We start from the raw sequence: 23,571 nt of genomic DNA on the forward strand, positions 1-23,571 counted from the left end.
GTTAGGTGAATGAGCCAGTGCAGCCCCAGGGCAGAGAAAGCAGAGTGTAAGAGGAAGGCTAGTTAAGGCAGTGATACTTTATGGCTTACTAATGAATTCCATTTTATAGCCCAACTCCCTTAAGTTGTCTCTTCCTGTGATTAATTCTTGTTCTCCTTGTCCCCTTTAAGCAGACGGTTGTTGATAGGGAGTGTTCAGTGTTGAATGAGTAAAATGTACTAATGCATGTTCTCTTCAACCAGAGATAACCTTGCTTTAAACATGATGAATGTAACTTTTACAAGGGAAGATATCATCAGGAAAGAGGGCTTGCGGCTTATGCATTGGACACTCAGGTATAAGCTCATTGTCTAGCAGGATTTCAATCTCAATCTTCCTCTCTCTTTCTCTCTCCTGACCATTTTGAATCACTTAATCTTTCTGTCAGTGTCCCTAAAATGAAGTGATTCACTGATGTAAATAAGCCAACTGACTGCTTTGTCCTGGATTTAATCAACAATTTTTTTTTTCTCAAAAATATTTCACACCTTTTTCTTCCCAAGTTAATATTGAGACAAAGAAGCAAGGTTTTTGGGAAAACTGTAGAGCTTAAAAGTCATTAAGAGTCATTAAATTACACAGAATTAGAAGTGACCTGTGTAATTTTGGGGGATCAGAGGACTTTGGTTTTCCTTATGTGTGCTTGTGCGCAGACTCGCACAGACTTGGACAGAGAATAGAGAGGTTGTTCTGGTTAGGATTATACACTTAGTAATTCAACCCAAATTGTCTCAATACCAGACTTCTTAGTTTTGGCCCAGGCCATCAAAATATACAAAATAAAACCACCAGTCACTATTGTTGTTATTTATAGAGGTATGTTTAGTATTGAGAAAGTTCTAGTTGAGGTGAGAAGGCTGACACCTTGGCTGGGACTCAGGAAAGAGGCATACACAATGTTCATGCCCATTTGAAAATAGAGGAAAAAAAAAAGAAAGCTATTTTTGCATGAACAAATTATTTGCACATCTCAGTTCTTCCAGCTCTTACAAAGGATCTCTTCCACGCTGGCAGGAAAAGACTTTAGCTTAAAGAGGGGGAAAAAAAATCTCTCTCCCAGAACTGATAACCGAATAAAATACTGTTATATTTTCTGTCTAATAAGCACAAGAAGTTCCATAACTCCCTTGATTAAGCATATTATCCTTCTTCAGAAAGTCAGCATGATTTATGCAAAAAGTGATTTGGACATACTTTCTCCGGCCATGGAGATTTCATAATTCCTGGTGTATGTCTGGAAAATCTCCCCTCGTCGTGAGTCCAAACCAAATTAATGTCTTCCAGAATGACCTGAGGAATTAATGAGGTTTTTGCTGTCAGTTTTACCCATCCAGGGTCAAGTAAATCATTTGCTGGCTCTCGGGGCGCTGTTTGTCTGCTGCCTCTCTGACTCCACGTTCAATGATAACAACGTTGCAGATGCCTTTGAAATACGGCATCACCGACACTCTCCGTCCATCTGCTGGGACATATTTTAGGCTCTGCTTCTTTTTCTGCTGTAAACTGGGCCTTTAATGGAGTCAGTAATTGCTGATAAATGGGGTATCAATGAAGTCAGTGCACTGGAGGTTTCCCCATTCTTTTCTGCTGATGTTTGCTATTTAAATCTCCTCTGATGTTACTTAAAGTTATTGTGTGCCCAGCTCTTTAATTCCCCTACTGGTGTTCTTGGCTGAAGACTTGAGTTATTTTTTCCCTTCTTCTTTTTGGACAAACTAAAGCTGGTTGAGAAGAGGTTTTCCTGGGGAGCCTTTTGCTCTTCCTACCAGAAGCAGCTCTCAAACCTGCTGTCAGATCAGGTGCACAGAACCGGTTGGAGTCTTTTGACTTTTTCACCATCCACATGCCGGGACCAGCTCCTTGGTAAACCTAAACTACGAGGTCATTTGAAGGTTTCAGAAGTTTGACTTACCTGGTTTTTCTTGACTAAGGGCTAGAGCTTTAGTGTTTGTAGATAAACTCATCACTGTTTTTTGCCTTTGTTTCTTTAGCTGTTTACAAATGAAGATTAAAAGTAAAGGCAAAGATTGTCTCCCTCCATCCTGTTCTCATTTTCTTTAATTTTGTATTTTGCATGAATGTGTGATTGAGCTAAAGATACTGATGAGGCAACCCTGACAGGGCAGGTGGTGTCTTATGTGGATCCTTAGCTACGTATCCTGAGGAACCAGAGCTTGCTGCTTCCCACTTACCCTTTCAAAAACAGGAAAACCTGCGAACACTACTCACCAACTCCTGGGTTTCTGCTACCAGCCTGCCATAGGGATGTAAACATGCTCTAGTGAGTCATAAAAGGCTGAAATTTAGTCTGAGTCTCCTTGACCTCCCGGAGTCTTGGTTTTCTGAGCTATAAAATGGGGATGATCAGAGGTGCCTTACTTACCACGTGGGATTTGGAAATGCTGCTACTGTTGCTTGCTGACATTTTTGAGCACTTATGTGCTTAGTATGAAGCTAAGCACCTTTGCTGTTTTATTTCATTTAGCCTTTATAATAATTCTATAAGGCAAGTACTATTGAATATCATTTTACTGGCAAGAAAATAGAGACAGCCATAAAATAATGAGCTTTTTACATTTTATAGCTTTTACTATTTTCAAAAACACTTTTACATATGTTATTTCACCTTTCTCTTTCAAAAACATCGTTGGGTCTTCATTATTTCCTTCCTTCTCCCTTCCCTTCCCTTCCCTCCCCACCCTTCCCCACCCCTTCTTTCCCTCCTTTCTTTCCCCTTCCCCTTCCTTCACAAGGTCTCACTCTGTTGTCCAGACTGGAGGGCAAGTGGCATGATTATGGCTCACTGCAGGCTCCTGAACAACTGGGGACCACAGGCATGTGCCACCACACCCAGCTAATTAAAACTTTTTTTGGAGTGCAGTAGCGTGAGCTAGGCTCACTGCAACCTCTGCCTCTTGGGTTCAAGTGAGTCTCCTGCGTCAGCCTCTCAAGCAGCTGGGATTACAGGTGCATGCCATCATGCCCAGCTAATTTTTGTATTTTTAGTAGAGATGGGGTTTCACTATGTTAGCCAGGCTGGTGTCGAACTCCTGGCCTCAAGTGATCCACCTGCTGTGGCCTCCCAAAGAGCTGAGATTACAGGTGTGAGCCATGATGCTCAGCCTTATGTTTCTTTAACTGGTGTTTAGAGAGAGGCTGAGAAGCTTTCTTGAAATCGCAGAAACCAGGAAGGGCAGTGTTGCTACTTGAAAGAGACAAAATAACTGTAAATATGCTTTTAAAAAATAGCCAGGTTAATAATATATTTAGATGGCCGCTTGTCTTTGGTCTGATATGATTTATTAACAGACTACTGGAAAACAGCCTTACCATCCTCATATATGAAGTTAGACCTTTAAACAGATAGAAAACTATAAAATGTTATGAGTGAGCAAGTGATACATAAGTAAGGAAGGAGAAGATGTGGAAGAAAATAGTGACTTCAGTGAGGAACTTTAGGAAAGTTGGTAAAACGTGGGTCAGAAGTTCAGAGGACACCCTGATGAACAATATTGATAAAACTGAAAATGTCAGGTGAGCTAAATCTCTGTAATGTTTCTCATCTATTTTTGATTTTGTTCAGCTGGGAAATAACCTCAGCATTTTTTCTTCAGTGGTTTGTTTTTCATTTGTTGGAAATGGGTGTGTGGTATACATAGTTATTTCAACTTAAAAAAAAAAAGTACAAGGAAGATCAGAACTAACTCCAGGACACAAAATTGGAAGAGGTTCCCTTTGAATGGTAAAGATCTGCTTCTTCATTTTTCTAGGTTCCCTGTCTTTACCATCCCCAATGCATACTTAACTCCTGGGTGCTTCCCCATTGCAAAGGGCCAACTGGAAAATGTGTGTGGGCCTGTGGGTGTGGTGGGGAGAAGGCAGGTGGAGAAGAAGAGAACGAGATTATTTGGCTAGGAACAAGTATAGTAAGAGCGTAGTTTAAATAGGAGCCTCAGAAATAATCCCCCCAACACCTGGCTATTTTCTTTTGTCTCCAGTTTTGCCTTTGAACCATACAGTATGCAGCCTTTTCAGATTAACTTATTTCACTTTGCAATGTGGATTTAAGTTTCTTCCATGTCTTTTCATGGCTTGCTAGCTCTTTTGTTTAGCACTGAATAATATGCCATTGCTTCACTTACTAAAGGACATCTTAGTTGCATCCAAGTTTTGTTGATTATGAATAAAGCTGCTATAAACACCTGTGTGCAGGTTTTTGTGTGAACACGACTGTGGTATTTTAAGGTCATACCTATTGAGGTATAATTTATATACAGTAATATTCACTCTTTTTAGTGTAGAATTCTCAAAGTTTTGATGATTACATCTAATCATGCAGTCAACACCACAGTGAAGACAGAGGACAGTTCCCTCACTTCCCTACGTTTCCTCCTATTACTTTTTAGTCCATCCCTCTCCCCACCCCAGCCTTTGACAATCACAAGCTTATTTTCTGTCTGTGTACTTTTGCCTTTTCCACATGTTGTATAAATGGAGACATACTGTGTGTGTCTGTGTCTGTGTATGTATGTGTATGTATCTCTCAAAAAAAAAAAAAAAAAAAAGGAAAAGAAAAAAAAAACAAGAAAGAATGCCTACAGGATCACCACACTTTGTGAGACTGGAATAGCTGATCAGCCAGACTTCTTCCCAGTGAAGTCCTGAGTTTGAAACTCTCTTAACTGTTACCTGCTAGTGTAAAACCCTTGGCAAGTCAATAGATATTTGAGCCTAAGTTTTTCACCTGGAAAATTGGGGGTGGGGAGGGTTAATACCTAGCTCACAGGACTATGGTGAGTATGAGACAGGATTAAGTATGTGAAAGAGTTTAAACCATTAGCAACTGCCAGTATTAATCATTAGAGATCCCATGTCCAACATTATTATATGTGAAATCTAAGGGAAAATTAGAATCAAGGGCCCCCTTGAAACCACAAGGAGGCAAGCAAAAGTGTGGAAGACATGGGAAGGACAGACCCAGTCTTTATCTTGATGGTGGTGGTGGTGGTGGTGGTGACAGCAGGGGTCAGGTGGGTTCTGGCCTGATCCAGTGTGTATTCAGAGTTGGGCAGAGTTTCTTTTCTCACTAGCATCTCTGTGTTTTCTTTCTACTGGCTGCTTTCCTTCACAAATACCCCCACCACCCCACCACCCCCAAACCAAGCATGTGGGCCCTGAAAATGTAGGGTAAGGGGTAATTTGTTTCCCCAGAATTCAGAGCCAACATGTTTTACCTTTCAGATCTTAGTGCTTGTCAGCCAAAAGTGAACCGTAGTTTAGCTTTACCTAATTTCCCAATAAGCACTGCAGTATATCATGAAACAGAAATGAAATTAAGTGCTCGGGAATTTCTCATGCATCAACTGCAGGCTGCAGCAGATGCTCCTCCCCTCCCAGCCTGCCTCTGGAGAGTTCCCTTGTGGAGGTTGCTGTGACTTTCCTGTTTGGCAAGGGTCTGTGTTTTCAAACCATCCAGGTTCTGATGGGTCTGGCAGGTTAGTAACCTTGTCCCACCTTCCACAATAATCAGTTTTGCCTCCTGAGGTTGTGACAAAGTGACTAGGAGCTCCAAGGAATGGGATCTCCCAGCTCATCTTCTCGCATCGATTGGGGTTGAGTTTGTGAGGCTGGTGGGCAAGAAGACCTTCTTGCAGAGCATGGAAAGGAAGGTGCCATGCACTGTGAGAGTGAACTTCTTAGGCTGGCTGAGAGGTGACAGCCATCTGCGCCATGCCTGGAGTTCTCATCTTTGGGGGCTGTGAGGTATCTAAACAGCCCTCTTTTGTGTCGCTGCCTTTATTACTAGACAGAGGCAGTGGCTATTGTGTTGTGATGTGGCTGAACTGTTATGGTTTAAAGAGCAAAATCCACATCCCTGAATGTGAGCATATGCAGTGGCCAGTTCATAAAACAGGGCCCGGTTGGTTCAGGCTTTAGTGGTGCCTACACATTGAATGAATGAATAAATACATAAATGAATGTGTGAAGTCATCTATGGTCAGTAACCAGGGAGGAAATAATTTCCGGCTTGTAAACAGAACCACTGGTCCCCAGTGGTGAGAAGGGAACCATTATCACCTTGGTTCTAGCTGAGAAGGATGTTCCTGATGGGAGAACGGAGACTACATGGGCTTAGCACAGGGATCTGGTGTAGGGGCCATGGCAGAGGGCAATGGATGCCAGGCTAAGCAGTGTGGGTTCTATCCTGAAGGCAAGGAGAGAAGACAGTAAACACTTTTTTTTTTTTTTTTTTTGAGATGAAGTCTAGCTCTGTCACCAGACTGGAGTGCAGTGGTGTGATCTTGGCTCACTGTAACCTCCACCTCCAGGGTTCAAGTGATTCTCCTGCCTCAGCCTCCTGAGTAACTGGGACTAAAGGCACATGCCACCACGCCCTGCTAATTTTTGTATTTTTAGTAGAGACGGGGTTTCACCATATTGGCCAGGATGGTCTCGATCTCTTGACCTTGTGATTTGTCCGCCTCGGCCTCCCAGAGTGTTGGGATTACAGGCATGAGCCACCGTGCCCAGCCGACAATAAACATTTTTAAGCCTAAATGTAATATGAATGCAGATCTCTCATCTCTCTCTCTCTCTCTCTCTCTTTATATATATAGTCTTTCTATGGAGTGAAATGTGTCCTCAAAAATTAATGTATTGAAATTCTAACCCTGCAAAGTGACTGTATTTGGAGGTAGGGCGTATAGGAGATAAGTAAGATTAAATAAGATCATAAAGGTAGAGTCGTAATCAGATAGGATTGAAGTCCTGATCAGATACATCTGCCTTACAACAAGAGGAAGAGAGAGGGGGAGAGCTCTCTCTTTCTTGGAATGCACACACTGAGGCAAGGCCATGGGAGGACATGGTGAGAAGGCAGCTGCAGTGCCTTCTTCAGATGTCAGCCCTGCTGGTATCTTGATCTTGGACAGCTTGGAGAACTCTGAGAAATAAATTTCTGTTTTTTAAACCCAGCCTATGGCCTTTTGTTGTGGTAGCCCGAGCTGACTAAGACACAGAAACAAAGTAGGACCAGCCAATTCTCCAGGCCCAATCAGGATCTGGCAAGGATGGTCATCTGAAATTGTGCAGGGAAATTTAACAAGGGTTGGGGGCAGTGGATTATATCTCAGAGATGAGGCAGAGAGAGACCACCTCTCCAGAGAAAGTACAGATGGCATTAAGTCTGAAGCCTTGGCCTCAGTATGTTCCTGAGGCTCACTAAATCTTTAAGAGGATGTATAAGAGACTCACATTGTGAGTTGACATTTGCAGGTTGATTCCAGGATCAAGACTCTCCAGATTTAAGTGCCAAATCCCAGATCAGCACAGGGCAGGCGTGGCTGCAGCCACAAGTGTGATGAGCAGAGGTGTGGTCAGCCAGCATGGGGCCTGGTACAGAGGCTGGGCTGGGACTCACCCTGTGTAGGGAAGCCCAATATACAGAAGCCATGAACTTGCATTTTCTTTGTATCCTGTCAGCAGCCTGTGCAGTAGCAAATACCTAAGAGGTTTAAAGCTATGTAGGAAATGTTTGGCAAGAGCAGTGATCTGTCGTGACATTGCTTAGGCATGTGTGAATTTTTTCCTAATCACGATGTAATCTGATTTTGTGGTTATTTAACCAGTCAGGGATTAGAAAGGTAGGATTTAAGTGTTACCAGACAGCTCATGAAATAATTGGTTAAGTAGGCTTCAATTAAGTGTAAGTTTAGACTGTTAAAAGCACAATAAATCACTGATAGGTGTTGGAAGTACACCCCAACCCTGCCCCATTTGTCCTCATTCAAAGTCCCTTCCTCCCTCTTCCTTCCCCTGTCCTGAAGAATGACATAATTTCCTCACTGGTTGTCAGTCCTACATGATCCTTATGTGACTGGGCAAATAAACAGCATCTGCCTCATCATAATGGCTAATAATACCAGGTCTCTTCCAGGAAAGTTTCAAAATAAGAGAACTAGACGAGAAAAGCAATTGCCACATATTTATGGCCTTGAATGTGCTTGTCACCGTGCCATGTCCTCTTACGCATTTCCCCTTTTTTCCCAATCATCATTGTGTTTTTACTCCATTTATTGAGAGAGTCTTTTTGAGGAACAAATGGTTTCATTAAGACACAGGCAGACCTGGCCTGATTAACTCTAGCAGGATAGGTCTGACCAGAAGAGGCCGGGGCATGAACCAATCTTTGCCCACCGGACTGGGAAGGAGATGATTTGAGGAAATTAAATCCAATAGGCAGAAAAGGTGGTAAACTGGCAGGTACCAGGCATAGGAACAGCCAACAGAAGGTGACGAAGAGTCTAGCCAGGCCAGTGGGGCAAGGCAATGGGGTTTAACAGACAGGGATCACAATAATAACCAGCATTTATTGAGGCCCCCACTATGTGCTGGGCACTGTTAGATGGTTTCTTTGCCGTATCTGTGACTCTGACATAAAACTGATGCTCTAGCAAATTTAACACCCTTTAATGCTCATATTAATCAAAGTAAAGATTATTATTAGTGTGATTGTACAGCATGGAACAAAGCATTGAGAGGTTAAGTCCCAGGCCACATGGCTACTAAGTGGTAAGGCTGTAAGTGAAGTCCAGAGTTGACTCCAAAGGCTGTGCTCTTCCTCACTACAGGCACACGCAGCACACACATACACACACAGGCACACACATGCACACACAGGCACATACATGCACACACATACACACACAGGCACACACATGCACACACAGGCACATACATGCACACACAGCACACACACACACACACAGGCACACACATGCACACACAGGCACATACATGCACACACAGAACACACAGACACACACAGACACACACATACACACACACACAGACACACATACACACACATACACACACAGGCACACACATGCACATACATACATGCACACGCAGCACACACATACACACACATGCACACACAGGCACATACATGCACACACAGCACACACACACAGGCACACACATGCACACACAGGCACATACATGCACACACAGCACACACACACACGCACACACATGCACACACAGGCACATACATGCACACACAGCACACACAGACACACACAGACACACACAGACACACACACACAGACACACATACACACACATACACACACACACAGACACACATACACACACATACACACACAGGCACACACATGCACACACAGGCACATACATACATGCACACGCAGCACACACATACACACACACGCACACACAGGCACATACATGCACACACAGCACACACACACAGGCACACACATGCACACACAGGCACATACATGCACACACAGCACACACACACACGCACACACATGCACACACAGGCACATACATGCACACACAGCACACACACACAGGCACACACATGCACACACAGGCACATACATGAACACACAGCACACACATACAGGCACACACAGGCACATACATACACACACAGGCACATACATGCACACAGCGCACACACACACACAGGCACATACATGCACACACAGCACACACACACACACAGGCACACACATGCACACCCAGGCACATACATGCACACACAGCACACACACACACACAGGCACACACATGCACACACAGGCACAAACATGCACACACAGCACACACACACACACACAGGCACACACGTGCACACACAGGCACATACATGCACACACAGCACACACACACACAGGCACACACATGCACACACAGACACACACACACACAGACACACATACACACGCATACACACACAGGCACACACATGCACACACATGCACACACAGGCACATACATGCACACACATACACACACAGACACACACACACAGACACACATACACACACACACATACACACACAGGCACACACAGGCACATACATGCACACACAGCACACACACACAGGCACACACATGCACACACAGGCACATACATGCACACACAGCACACACATACACACACAGGCACACACATGCACACACAGGCACATACATGCACACACAGCACACACACACAGGCACACACATGCACACACAGACACACACACACACAGACACACATACACACGCATACACACACAGGCACACACATGCACACACATGCACACACAGGCACATACATGCACACACATACACACACAGACACACACACAGACACACATACACACATACACACACATACACACACAGGCACACACATGCACACACAGGCACATACATGCACACACAGCACACACACACACACAGGCACACACATGCACACACAGGCACATACCTGCACACACAGCACACACATACACACACAGGCACACACATGCACACACAGGCACATACATGCACACACAGCACACACACACAGGCACACACATGCACACAAGGCACATACATGCACACACAGCACACACACACCGGCACACACATGCACACACAGGCACATACATGCACACACAGCACACACATACAGGCACACACAGGCACATACATACACACACATACACACACACAGACACACATACACATACACACACAGGCACACACAGGCACATACATGCACACACATACACACACAGGCACACACATGCACACACATACACACACACACACACAGACACACATACACACACATACACACACATACATACAGGCACACACATGCACACACAGGCACATACATGCACACACAGCACACACACACAGGCACACACATGCACACACAGGCACATACATGCACACACAGCACACACATACACACACAGGCACACACATGCACACACAGGCACATACATGCTCACACAGCACACACACACAGGCACACACATGCACACACAGGCACACACAGCACACACACACAGGCACACACATGCACACACAGGCACATACATGCACACACAGCACACACATACACACACAGACACACACAGACACACATACACACACAGGCACACACATGCACACACAGGCACATACATACATACATGCACACGCAGCACACACATACACACACATGCACACACAGGCACATACATGCACACACAGCACACACATACACACACAGGCACACACATGCACACACAGGCACATACATGCACACACAGCACACACATACACACACATACACACACATGCACTCATACACACACATACACACACAGGCACACACATGCACACACAGGCACATACATACATACATGCACACGCAGCACACACATACACACACATGCACACACAGGCACATACATGCACACACAGCACACACATACACACACAGGCACACACATGCACACACAGGCACATACATGCACACACAGACACACATACACACACATACACATATATGCACACACATGCACACACAGGCACATACATGCACACACAGCACACACAGGCACACACAGGCACACACATGCACACACAGGCACATACATGCACACACAGCACACACACATACACACACACACAGGCACACACATGCACACACAGGCACATACATGCACACACAGCACACACACATACACACACACAGGCACACACATGCACACACAGGCACATACATGCACACACCGCACACACATACACACACACATGCACACACAGGCACATACATGCACACACAGCACACACACACAGGCACACACATACACACACAGGCACATACATGCACACACAGCACACACAGACACACATACACACACATACACACACAGGCACACACATGCACACACAGGCACATACATACATACATGCACACGCAGCACACACATACACACACATGCACACACAGGCACATACATGCACACACAGCACACGCACACACACAGACACACACAGGCACACACAGGCACATACATGCACACACAGCACACACACACACAGAGACACACACATACACACACAGACACACATACACACACAGACACCCATACACACACAGACACACATACACATACACATATATACGCATTATGCCTGGATAGACTGTGGTCACAGAGAAGTTCACTCATCCAAGCAGCAGCCCAGCTTCCCTGACTCTGTCACTTCACCTCTGGAGGCCTGGAGGGTGATGGTTAGGCTTTGGGACTATTGGAAGCTCAGGCCACTCCTTAGTGATGTGGAGCAGGAAAGATCCGGTTCTCCAAATATCTTCTGCATAAAAGCTGAGGAACAAATGGTAGGCTGAGAAAGGAAGAGAGGACTGTGTGGGGCTCAGAAATATAAAGATAATAATTTAGGCTAACAGAGGAGAAAGGAAGTAAATAAGGAAAAGAGAAAGGGAGTGGGTCAGGGCAACAGGGCCACAAAGCTAAACAGAAGGAAGGAGGCTTGGAAGTTATGGAGATAATGGGCTAATTAAGTCAGCCTGCAACTTGGACACAGGTGGGACCGACAGCTTCTTGGACTTATGCACCATAAGAAGGCCCTAGGGTCATGTGAGTTTTGGGTATCTATCTATCTATCTACCTACCTATCCATTTATCTATCTATTCATCAATTTATATCTATCTATCTATCTATCTATCTATCTATCTATCTATGTACCTACATATTTATCTATCCATCCGCTTATCTTATCTATCTATCTATCTATCTATCTATCTATCTATCTATCTATGTCTATCTATCTATCTATCTCTATCATCATCATCATCTCTGCTATGTACTGAAATGTGTCCACCTAAAATTGATATGTTAAAACTTTAACCCTCAATGTATCAGTGTTTGGAGATAAGACTTTTAGGAGAACATTAAGATTAAAGGAAGTCACTCATGTTCTGAATGGGTTATAAATTCAATTTTCCTGTCTGAAAGGTATGCAGTGGTGTAGGCGGTATGTGTTTAACCAAAAGAAGAAATTGAATTTTCCACTATTAATGGGAAGTATATAATAGTTTCTATTTGTGTGTTCATTACCTATGTGGTGTTTCAAATTAGTATTTCTGTTGTAAAAAGCTACCACTCTGTTAGGCTTCGTCTTACTTGAGGGCCACTTCCTTCATCTTGAAACTTCTCTAGTCTCTATGATTTGCACTGCTTGCTGGTTCTCTTGCAGCTCTCTTTCTTTTTCAGTTCTTCTAATTCATTTTCATCAGCTCATCCCTTAAAAATTGAGCTCCAGGCCAGATGCAGTGGCTCACACCTGTAATCCCAGCACTTTTGGAGGCTAACACGGGAGGATCTCTTGAGTCCAGGAGTTGGAGGCCAGCCTGGGCAATATAGTAAAACCCCATATCTTCAAAAAATACAAACATTAGCTGGGCATGGTGGTGCACACCATTGTTCCAGCTACCTGGGAGGCTGAGGTAGGAGGATCACCTGAGCCTGGGGAAGTGAAAGTTGCAGTGAGCCGAGATCACACCACTATACTCCAGCCTAGGCAACAGAATAAGAACCTGACTCAAAAACAAAACAAAACAAAACAAAACAAAACAAAACAAAAAACAAAAAAACAAAAAAACAGAGGAATTGAGCTCCACCAGTTTTACCAGATGGCTATTGCTGCATAACAAGCAACACCTAAACTTAGTGGCTTTAAATGATGGCCAGTTATTTAGCTAACAGTCAATAGGTCCGCTGCTCTCAGCTGGGCTCGTCCTCTATCTGTGGCCTGTTACCAAATCAGCTGGAGCCTGGCTGGTTTAGGATAGTTTTAGTTGGCATGACTTGTCTTGACTTGACCCCACATGCTGTCTATCCTCCAGGAGGCTAGCCTGACCTTATTTACACAGTGGCAGCATTCTAAGGGAAAGAAGAGGAATGAGCAATGCCCTTGTGACTTGCCCCCAAAAAATTCCAAGGGGAATTTCGTCCAGGCCTGTATTTTCTGATTTCTGATTTAGAACAGAGGATGAGCATATGATCTCCCTCAGAAGTATGTGTGTTTCTTAAAAAGTAATTAGAGTCTTTTCCCACTCGATCATCTATTCTTCCTTGTGCTTTTCTAACCCCCAGTCTTGACCCTGGCAGGACCCTCCCTCTAGGGTGCCCTCTTTTTCAACTTGTTTCCCTCTTTCTGTCTCTGATTCTCTTTCCATCTCTCAGGACTTTTGTCATTACCTTAAATAGACAGAAAATTCCCCTCGTGGGGTGTAGGCTTGGACTTTGTACAAAGTCACTTTTGTTGCATTGTATGGAAACAAAGCAAGTCACAATGGCAGTCCAGGTTCAAAGGGTAGAGAAAGAGACTCTCTTGATGGGAAGAAAGGCAAAGTCACATTTCTCAGAGGTAAAGGTATGGAAAGGCGTGAAGAATTGCGGCCATTTTCCCAAAAAAAATCTGCCTCGCTAGGATTCTACCTTTGGTTGTTCTAATGTTCTCTCTAAATAAATTTGACTAATGTCATAGTGTTCCCCTTATCCCATGCCCCATGATATCAAGCATCGTCTTCTATAAAATTCAATTTTATTTTGTCAAATTGAAGACTGCCTGTACTTTTTTCATCACCTTAAATAGAAAATTCTGCAGCAGTGCACGGTATAATTTGTTGAAAGGGTTCTGGATTAGAACTAGTGGCACAGACTGCTCCTTTTCTACCAGAACCAGATTATTCTCTTCTTTAACAGGAGAACTGGTGAGCATTAGCTGGTTATTAGAGTTGCCAGGACTTTTACTCTCAACAGGTCTACTTTTGCCCAGTTATTAGAGACTATATTTCCCAGCCTCCCTTGCAACGTTAATCAGGTCATGTACCTTATTTCTGGCCAATGGGATGTGAGCAGAATAAAAGAAAACCAAGGAAGGAGTCTTAGCTGCCCTACCTCTTCTTTTCCCAGGGCTTGTCCCAAGAGACAGAAACCACATAGAGAATGACAGAATCATCCTATAAGAGCTGGAGTATCTACTTCTGATTTGTGAAATAAGAGAAAAATAAACTATAATCTTATTTAATCTTTGAATGAGGAGTCTTCAAAAAGTTCATGGAAAATGGATAGTATGAAAAATTATGCATGAGTTTCAGTTTTTTTTTTGCACCAAAATAAACTCGTACTAACTTGTTTGTCTGAACAGGATCTAGTTTGAGGCACAAAAGATAAGACATCTGTTTGAAAAGAGCCCCAATCAGGGCAACATAAATTCTGCAAAAATTGAAACAAGAACAAACAATGACCTTCATACTTTCGATACTATTTGATTAAGTGTTTTATTGATTGTCCTTAAATTTACATTTTTCCGATACTATCTCATGGCTAGACTGAGATTAAGGATGTTGGAAAAGAATATACCAGAAGCGACATACCCTTCTCATTATACCATGACCAGGGATACGTTATATAACATATTCATATACATATACATATACAAATGTATTTAGTGGTGACGCTAGCATTAATCACTTGACACCAGGGTTCTTCACTGTACAGTTACTATTTTTCCCTTTTCATACTGTATTTGTTAGAAGTGAGTCAGTAACTTCAGCCCCCATTCAAGGGGAGGGAAATTAAACTCTTCGGAAGGAAGAGTATCAAAGAATTTGTGGATGTAAGTTAAGAGCATCACAGTAATAAATAAATATTTTTTGGAGATATTTTGAGGCTCTATACTATCCTGTTTCTGTTTAAAGCTTCTCTCACTAATTTTAGCTGCAGCAATTATTAATATGTTCTAGTAGTGATTTTCTATTTTTCTCATTCCTTCTATATTTATCATTGACAGTTAATCTGTCAAGATTTATTCTATTTTCCATTTATTTATTTACTTAACCACATATTTATACCAGTGTGGACTTGTAGATATTTATTTTATTATTGAAGGTATAATCCAGTACTATCATAGTTTATTTTGTTGTTCAGATTGTTCCAGCTATGTTCATCAGCAGCTCTTTAAGATAGGCACCTGTGTCCTTTTAAAAAGTTTATTATTTATTTATTTTTATTTTTTATTATTATGGACACATAATAGGTGTATATATTTTTGGGATACATGTGAGGTTTTGATACAGGCATACAATGTGTACCGATCAAATAGGGTAGTTGGGATATCCAGTACCTTAAGCGTTTATCATTTTTTTGTTGTTGTTGTTAGGAACATTCCAATTTCACTCTTTTGGTTGTTTTAAAATATACAATAAATTACTGTTAGCTATATAGTCAGCCTTTTGTGGTACCAAATACTAGATATTATTCATTCTATCTAACTGTATTTTTGTACCCATTATCCATGTCCACTTTTCTCCCTCCTCCCTGCTACCTCTGATAACCATCATTCTACTCTCTATCTCCTTGAGATCAATGTGTTCTTTTAGCTCCCACATATGAGTGAGAACATGTGGTATTTTTCTTTCTGTGCCTGGCTTATTTCACTTAACCTAATGTCCTCCAGTTCCATCCATGTTGTTGCAAATGACAAGATTTTATTCATTTTATGGCTAAATAATGGAATAATGCATAATTCCATTGTGTATATGTACCACATTTTCTTTATTCATTCATCCACTTATGGACACTAAGGCTGATTCCATAGCCTGGTTATTGTGACTAGTGCTGCAATAAACATGGGAGTGCAGAGATCTCTTCGATATACTAATTCAAGTATATTCTTTTTGATATATACTTGTGTCCTTTTGATAAGTCCCCATTATTTAATTAATTTTTTTATTTTTTAACACATTTTTACTTTTTGGTGCTATTGGAGGATCATCCTGTTTTCTAGGCATCTGCTCTAGAATCAACCATTTCTCTAAGGATTACTGGTTTCTCTTACTGTAGAATGATATTTAGAAATCAAGATCTGGACACTAGGTGTGCTCATTGCTACTGGGGTGTCACTGCTTCTGGTACCTCCGAACAGACACAGCTATGAAATATATGTATATATACTAACCCATGAATAGACAGATATCTATATTTATTTCCATATCAATCTATCTCTGAACGTATTAAACATGAGTTCATTCTGGTATCTCTGATTCTAGTCAAACCACAAGACTTATTGTAGATTTCCCTTTGTTGTTTATTTGTAACTTCTTTCTCTTACAGTAGAACACCTGGATCTCATTAAATTTCCTTATTTGTTCCATCCTAGTGTACATGTAATGTCATTTCAAAATTGTTCACCTATACCCCTGTGAGAAACAATCAGAGTAGAGTGTTCATGTACAGTTATTCTTGCTTGTAGCTTTACCATATGCAAACAGTTTTCCAATATTCCACAGATAAATTTCCTTTTCCCTTACCTTTTCAATAAAGATTTGTCACGGATTTATAAATAGTTATATTTATTTGTCACAATTTACATTATGTCTGGATTCTGCCAAATATCCCGGTTGATTTTAAAAAAAAATGTACATAGTGAAGTTCACTCTTTGTGTTGTACAGTTTTATGGGTTTTGGCAAGTTCATAGAGTCATTTATCCACCACCACAGGACTATAAAGAACAGTTCCAATATCCTAAAAATTCCTTGTATGGTTTCTTTGTAGTCAACACCCCCTCTCTACCCCTGGTAATCACTGATCTGTTTTCCACCCCTTTGCCATTTCCAGAATGTCATAAAAAGAATAATACAATATGTAGCATTTTGGGACTGGTTTCTTTCAATTAAAAATGCACTTAAGATTCATTTATGTTGTTGTGTCACTCAATAGTTTGTTCCTTTTAATTGTTCAGTAGTATCCCATTGTATGGATATACCACTGTTTATTTTATCCATTCACATGTTGTAGGACATCTGGTCTGTTTCCAGTTTTTAAAAATTATGAATAAAGCCAAAATATTCACATTCAGGTTTTCACATGAACAAATGTTTTCAGTTCACTTGAGTAAATACCTAGAATTTGGGTTGCTATGGGTTGTATGGTAAGTGTGTATTTAACTATATAAGAAATTGCCAAACTGCTTTCCAAAGTTGCTTTACCATTTTGTATCCCCAGTTAGCAGTAAATGACAGTTCCTGTTTCTCATTGTCTCCAGCATTTGGAATCCTCATTTTTAAATTTTTATTTTTGGCCATTCTTATAGATGTGTAGCGGTATCTCATTTGGTTCAAACTTGCATTTCCCTAATGATAATTGGGTTGTTTACTTTCTTATTAGATTTTTAAGAACTTTTCTTTTCTTTTTTTTTTTTTTCAAAAAAATTAAGGATACAAGTCTTTTATCAGATATGTGATCTGCAAATACTTTTTCCAGTTTATGATTTGTGTTTTCATTTTCTTCTTTATATTTTTCAGAGCAGACCTCACTGTGTTGCCCAGGCTGGTCTCAAACTCCTGAACTCAATGGATCCTCCTATCTCAGCCCCCCGAGTGGCTGGGACAACTGGCATGTGCCACTATACCTGGCAGTCTTTTTATTTTCATCACAGTGTCTTTGTAGAACAAAAGCTTCTTATTTTGGTGAAGTCCAATATATCAGTATTTTTCTTTAGGAATTGTGCTTTTAGTATATTATTCTGAACTTTTAGAGTGCCACAAAACACCATTTAAGTCATTGTATATTTTATCTATTTAATAATGTGCCACATCATTATGGACTCCACTGTTTTAATATTTATAATACTCATATTTCTCTTCATACCCTAATTCTTCTTGATATCTAATATAAACTAGATGTTGCTAGGGTTTGTGTCGCTTTAGAAAGTTTTCCATTAATTCAGTGATTGCTTTAAGGGATGACAGGTTTGAGTGGATTTGGGGGTAGAAGGCTAACTAGACCAGGTGGGAGTCAGCTCTGCCTCGGCCAGCTGTGGCAACAGGAGCAGAGGCTCCTCTCTGAGCCTTACCTTTCTCATCTGTCCTACTTGTACTTCTCATAGTTGTTGTGAAGAGAAAATGAAACCAAGTTCACATGAAGGTAATATTTCACATGTTTCTGATTTTCTGTTTATTTCTGCCCCCAGACTCTGCAATGATACGTGAGAAAGCAGAGACCATGGAGGAAAGAGAGAAGGACAGGAAATTCTGGGCTGTGTGGGAATTAAGAGTGCCATTGCAGAAGCTGAAGCTGGTGTCCATAGCATCCAAGCATTTACGGATCCCGTGGCCTCTGCCCACACTTTGGAAGAGGCCTGCCCCTTTTCTCCTGGGGGCTCTGGTTGTCCCTGATTGGAAGGGCATGTGGCAGACAATTTACCTGGGGCCCGGGGTGGCCACCCTGACTACTGCCACCAATTTCACCTTTGCTCATAAAACAACAGAGAATAGAGACTGTTAAGTTCAAGGTTTCCCTTGAGTTGGTTTCTTGGTTTGGTCACTTAGAATTATAAAAGTCATGGAATGTTATTTCTGGAAGGGGCTCTGGAGATACAGGCCTATATTTTCTGATTCCCAATTTAGAACAGAGGATGGGCACATGATCTCCCTGAGGGGTATGTGTGTTTGCTACAAAATAATTAGAGGCTTTTCCCACTTGGTCACCCATTCTTCCTTGTGCTTTTCTAACCCCCAGTCTTGACCCTGGCAGGGCCCTCTCTCTAGGGTGCCTGCTTTCAACTTTTTTTCCTCTTTCTGGATTTGTCTTTCAAGATCCAGCTCAAATGTCTCCTTGCCTGTGTAATTTTCTATCTCTAATTCTCTTTCCACCCTTCCCTGGCAAAATGAATCACTCTGTCATCTGCTTTGACATAGCACTTCGGTGTAGCTATTTTGACATTGTGTTAAAGGTACACTTCTGTGTATGTCTCCTCTGCTAATGTGTCAGTGCCTAGAGGGCAAGAAGAGTGCTTATCCCCATGCCAGAGTGGGAGCACAGAGGCTTGCAGGAATGCTTGTTGCCTTGAATCTGACTCCACTCCTTATTGTAAAGGCAGGGAAACTGATGATAAGTAACCTGCATCATCCCTTCCCCAGAAATTCCCTTTTCCTAACAATTGATTGACCTATATTTAATATATCTGGGAGCCAAGGGTCAGTGCTAAATTATTTCTTAAAATTATTTTTAGTACGAAGAACCCATGATTACTCTATGTAATTGGCAAGAACAAGTGCTTAGGACTTAAGTAAGCAGACTTGACAATAAACATTTTGCAGTCTTAAGAAATGCACAAACGCTTCTGCTTCTGGTAAGGTTAGTTGACAAAGCTATAGGAGGCTGCTAGAGAGACTGTCTGGGATTTTCCTGTGTGGAGTGGACACAATTAGGTCTGCAGAATATCTGATCCTGGGAAAGAGAGGCTGACAGTACGATAAATAGGCTGCTACTACATTTTGATCAGCGTTCCTACAAGCAGACAGACACATTCCCTCGTTCACCGTGTCCAGAAATCCAAAATTTATGGATCTCTTCCCTTGCAAAATGCTCCTAAACCAATTTTATTTCCACAGACTTGACCTTTGGCGTTTAGACTTTCTCCCCATTGGCAAACCCAGGCTCCATTTTATCCTGCAGACGGCCATTTTGGCAGTTTCCTTAACAGCCTAAGGAAAGAACCAGAAGTCTACATATGGAGACCTCATCCCGGTTGCCTAATGGATTCAAAAGACATCCTGAATATTCATCATTTCTCCTTTTATGAGCACCTTGGCAATTCTCTCTAAAGGAGAAGGCTGCAGTAAATTCAGAAGTGCCATTTAGTGAATACCAATCTATCCTTAATTCAAGTCTAATTTTTTTCCTGCTCCTCAGCACACTATGGTAGCTCCTGAGAACTCAGTGAATGCAGGGTATTGTCTCAGCTCGGGGGAGGTAGGATTGTTTGTGAAAATCCAAAGCCTGAAGAGGTGGTCTGCTCCTCAGCCTGCTTGTCTGAGCTGCATGCACTTACCTTGCATTCTCTGCAACTCCTTTCCTGGAAGCTGGAAACCTTTGGGGGAAAAAAATGTTAAAATCACACTGGAGTGCTTGGCTTGGTGACAGGGCTTTTAATCAATAGTTGTAAATTGGCAAATACTATTGTTTAGCTCTGTGCCTGTGATCTTTCCCTTAGGTGTGCTTGAGATCCATCGCAACATTCCCCAAATATGTATCCCCCAGAATACTGATGTGGATAGTTGTTCAACGGTGACAGCTACAGTCAGAGACAGAAGCCCTCTGATTACTTTTGTTCATTAGAACAGTTTAGGCTGGTTGACCCTGAGTGTGACTACAGAAGGTGCAGGGGGAGGTGGCTGTGAAAGTCTCTGCCACGGAGCCACTCTGTCTCCCCACAGGCTCTATGCTGGTAATTGAGCCTTTTCTCCCACCCAACTTCAATGTCACCCAAATAACTGCACATTGTTCATCGATTTCTCATAGTTTTTGTCTCCTTCCTGAAAAAACTAGGACCTGAAATCTCAATCCACATTAGCTTTTGTACCTTTTTACTCTAGAACAGAAACACATGTACTGATTATTTGTCTGTTTATATTAGTATGCTCTTGAGATCAGACTTTCAATTTCATCTCTCTCTCTCTTTCTTTTTTTTTTTGGAGACGGAGTCTCGCTCTGTCACTCAGTCTGGAGTGCAGTGGTGCGATCTCGGCTCACTGCAACCTCCACCTCCCGGGTTCAAGTAATTCTCCTGTCTCAGCCTCCTGAGTAGCTGGGATTACAGGAGAATGCCACCACGTCAGGTTAATTTTTGTATTTTTATTTGAGACAGGGTTTCGCCACGTTGGTCAGGCTGGTTTTGCACTCCTGACCTCAAATGATCCGCCCTCAGCCTCCGAAAGTGTTGGGATTACAGGCATTAGCCACTGCTCCCGGGCTTCATCTCTTATTCTAGATAAATTATTTCTTGGACAAAGTCAAATAATTGTCAACCCATAGGCTTGGGCCAGACCATGCTTGGCTGTTTGCCCAAAAGTGCTTCTTTCCCTAGTGACCTGCCTTTCCTCCACATAGACTGTTAAACTTCCCTCTGGAGCCAGGAGGCTATGCCATTTCTCTTTCTTCCTTTATGCACCCCAACTGTCTTAATGAATTTAAATAGCTTTTGAGCCCATCACAGAGTTTGCACACCATGGCTCACAGGCCACATCTGGCCCGTGGACCTGTTTTCCTTGGCCTTCACATTGTTTTGAAATGTTTTCAATTAGTTGCCAACATTTACAAATTGAGAACTTTTACATTAAAGTGTCCAGACTTTAGGAGCCTCATGAAAAATCTAAAAATCTGAAAACCTTGAACCTACATTTCTATTCAACAGTTGGCTGGGGCTGAACAGGTAGGGAAGTGTTAGGAGCTGTGCATGTACTCACTGGTTTGCCACAGTCCACTCTACTGCTAGGATTTTATGCCTCCTCTGTTCACTCTCTCGCTGACCACTGTAGGCATTTGTGTTTGTGAGGTCTGGTCTAATAGAAGACAGAAAATCTGCCTAGGAAGATTATATTTACTGTTTTGTTGCCCACCTTCCCCAATTATTCTTCTTATAGGAAAGGAGGAATCAAAGGGATCCAAGGAAGATTTGTGACTTTTACCATTTTAGGAGACCTTATGGATGTTCACTCGTATAGGAAGGAAAGATGGAAGTCTCACATTTTGGTTTACGATTATTATTTTTCTCACACTCAGAGATAGCTCTTGAACTTAGAATTATGCAAATTTGCAGCAGGAATTGAAGCCGGGTGCATAAATCAGGAACAGACTCTAAATGCAATATTGGAGGAATACAGTTCAGAAGCAAGCAGCCTAACAGAATAGGAAATGGTGTAGGTCTCATCTGAGGCTAGGCGTGAGGGAATTCCATCTAGCCAAAGCATACTACCCATCAAGGGGAGAGAAAATAGATAAAAGTGGCTAATTATCCCACAGATAAGATTAAGGGTATTAAACTGCCTTCTAAATTCAGGGTGTTTTGTGAAATTAAGGGGCCATTCATCTTGCTCTTTTTATTGATTAAGAAGCAAGAGAGAAGGTTGTTAAATAGTTTGCTTCCTTGTGTTCAATAGTGAGTGCAAGAGAAAGTTGGAACCTCTTATACATCCTACAAGTGACAGGCTGGTGCAGTGACACGGCATGACTTTGAGAATGGTGCATAAGAGGAAGAATCATATCAGTGCTTACAAGCAACCCTCTTGAAAATTTTGGCTTACTCTTAGATTGTTCTTCTGCTGAAGTGACAATGCATTTGGGTACTCTCTCTCCATACCAATAGGGAGATGGTAAGGGGGTAGCTTTGGAAACTTTCCTCTGCACCTGAGATTCCAGCATCTGAAAAAGTAGGAACTTTGCATCTCCTGCTACCTGAACTCTATGTGGTCTATTTGTGGATTGGAAGGGTTGGAAGGAATACTTTGGACCTCTGTTGGTGTCAGATATGATGACAATTGAACAGTCCTTCCAAAATTTGCTGTCTTGGTTTTTATTTCGTGTTATGCTAAATCAAAATCCATATGCTACACTCATATTTTAAACACAGGTCTACTTCTTGCTTTTTGAATTTGGGAACCCTCTGATTATCAGACCCACATCCTCTCCAGGGCACTTAGACTTGTGACACCATAACTCCCAAGTTTTGGAAGTGAGTCATAATGTCTGCTTATACTTCTCATTCAATGTCATGGTTGGGTCCCTGTTGGCTTTTGATTTTAAGTGCCCGACTTGTAATCCACTTAGCCTGAGAGAGAACTGAGAAATCGGAAGTATTTTGTGTTCCAGGCTGTAGG

Source organism: Macaca nemestrina, chromosome 1 (genome assembly GCF_043159975.1).
Source record: "Macaca nemestrina isolate mMacNem1 chromosome 1, mMacNem.hap1, whole genome shotgun sequence".
In the NCBI taxonomy this organism is placed as follows: Eukaryota; Metazoa; Chordata; class Mammalia; order Primates; family Cercopithecidae; genus Macaca; species Macaca nemestrina.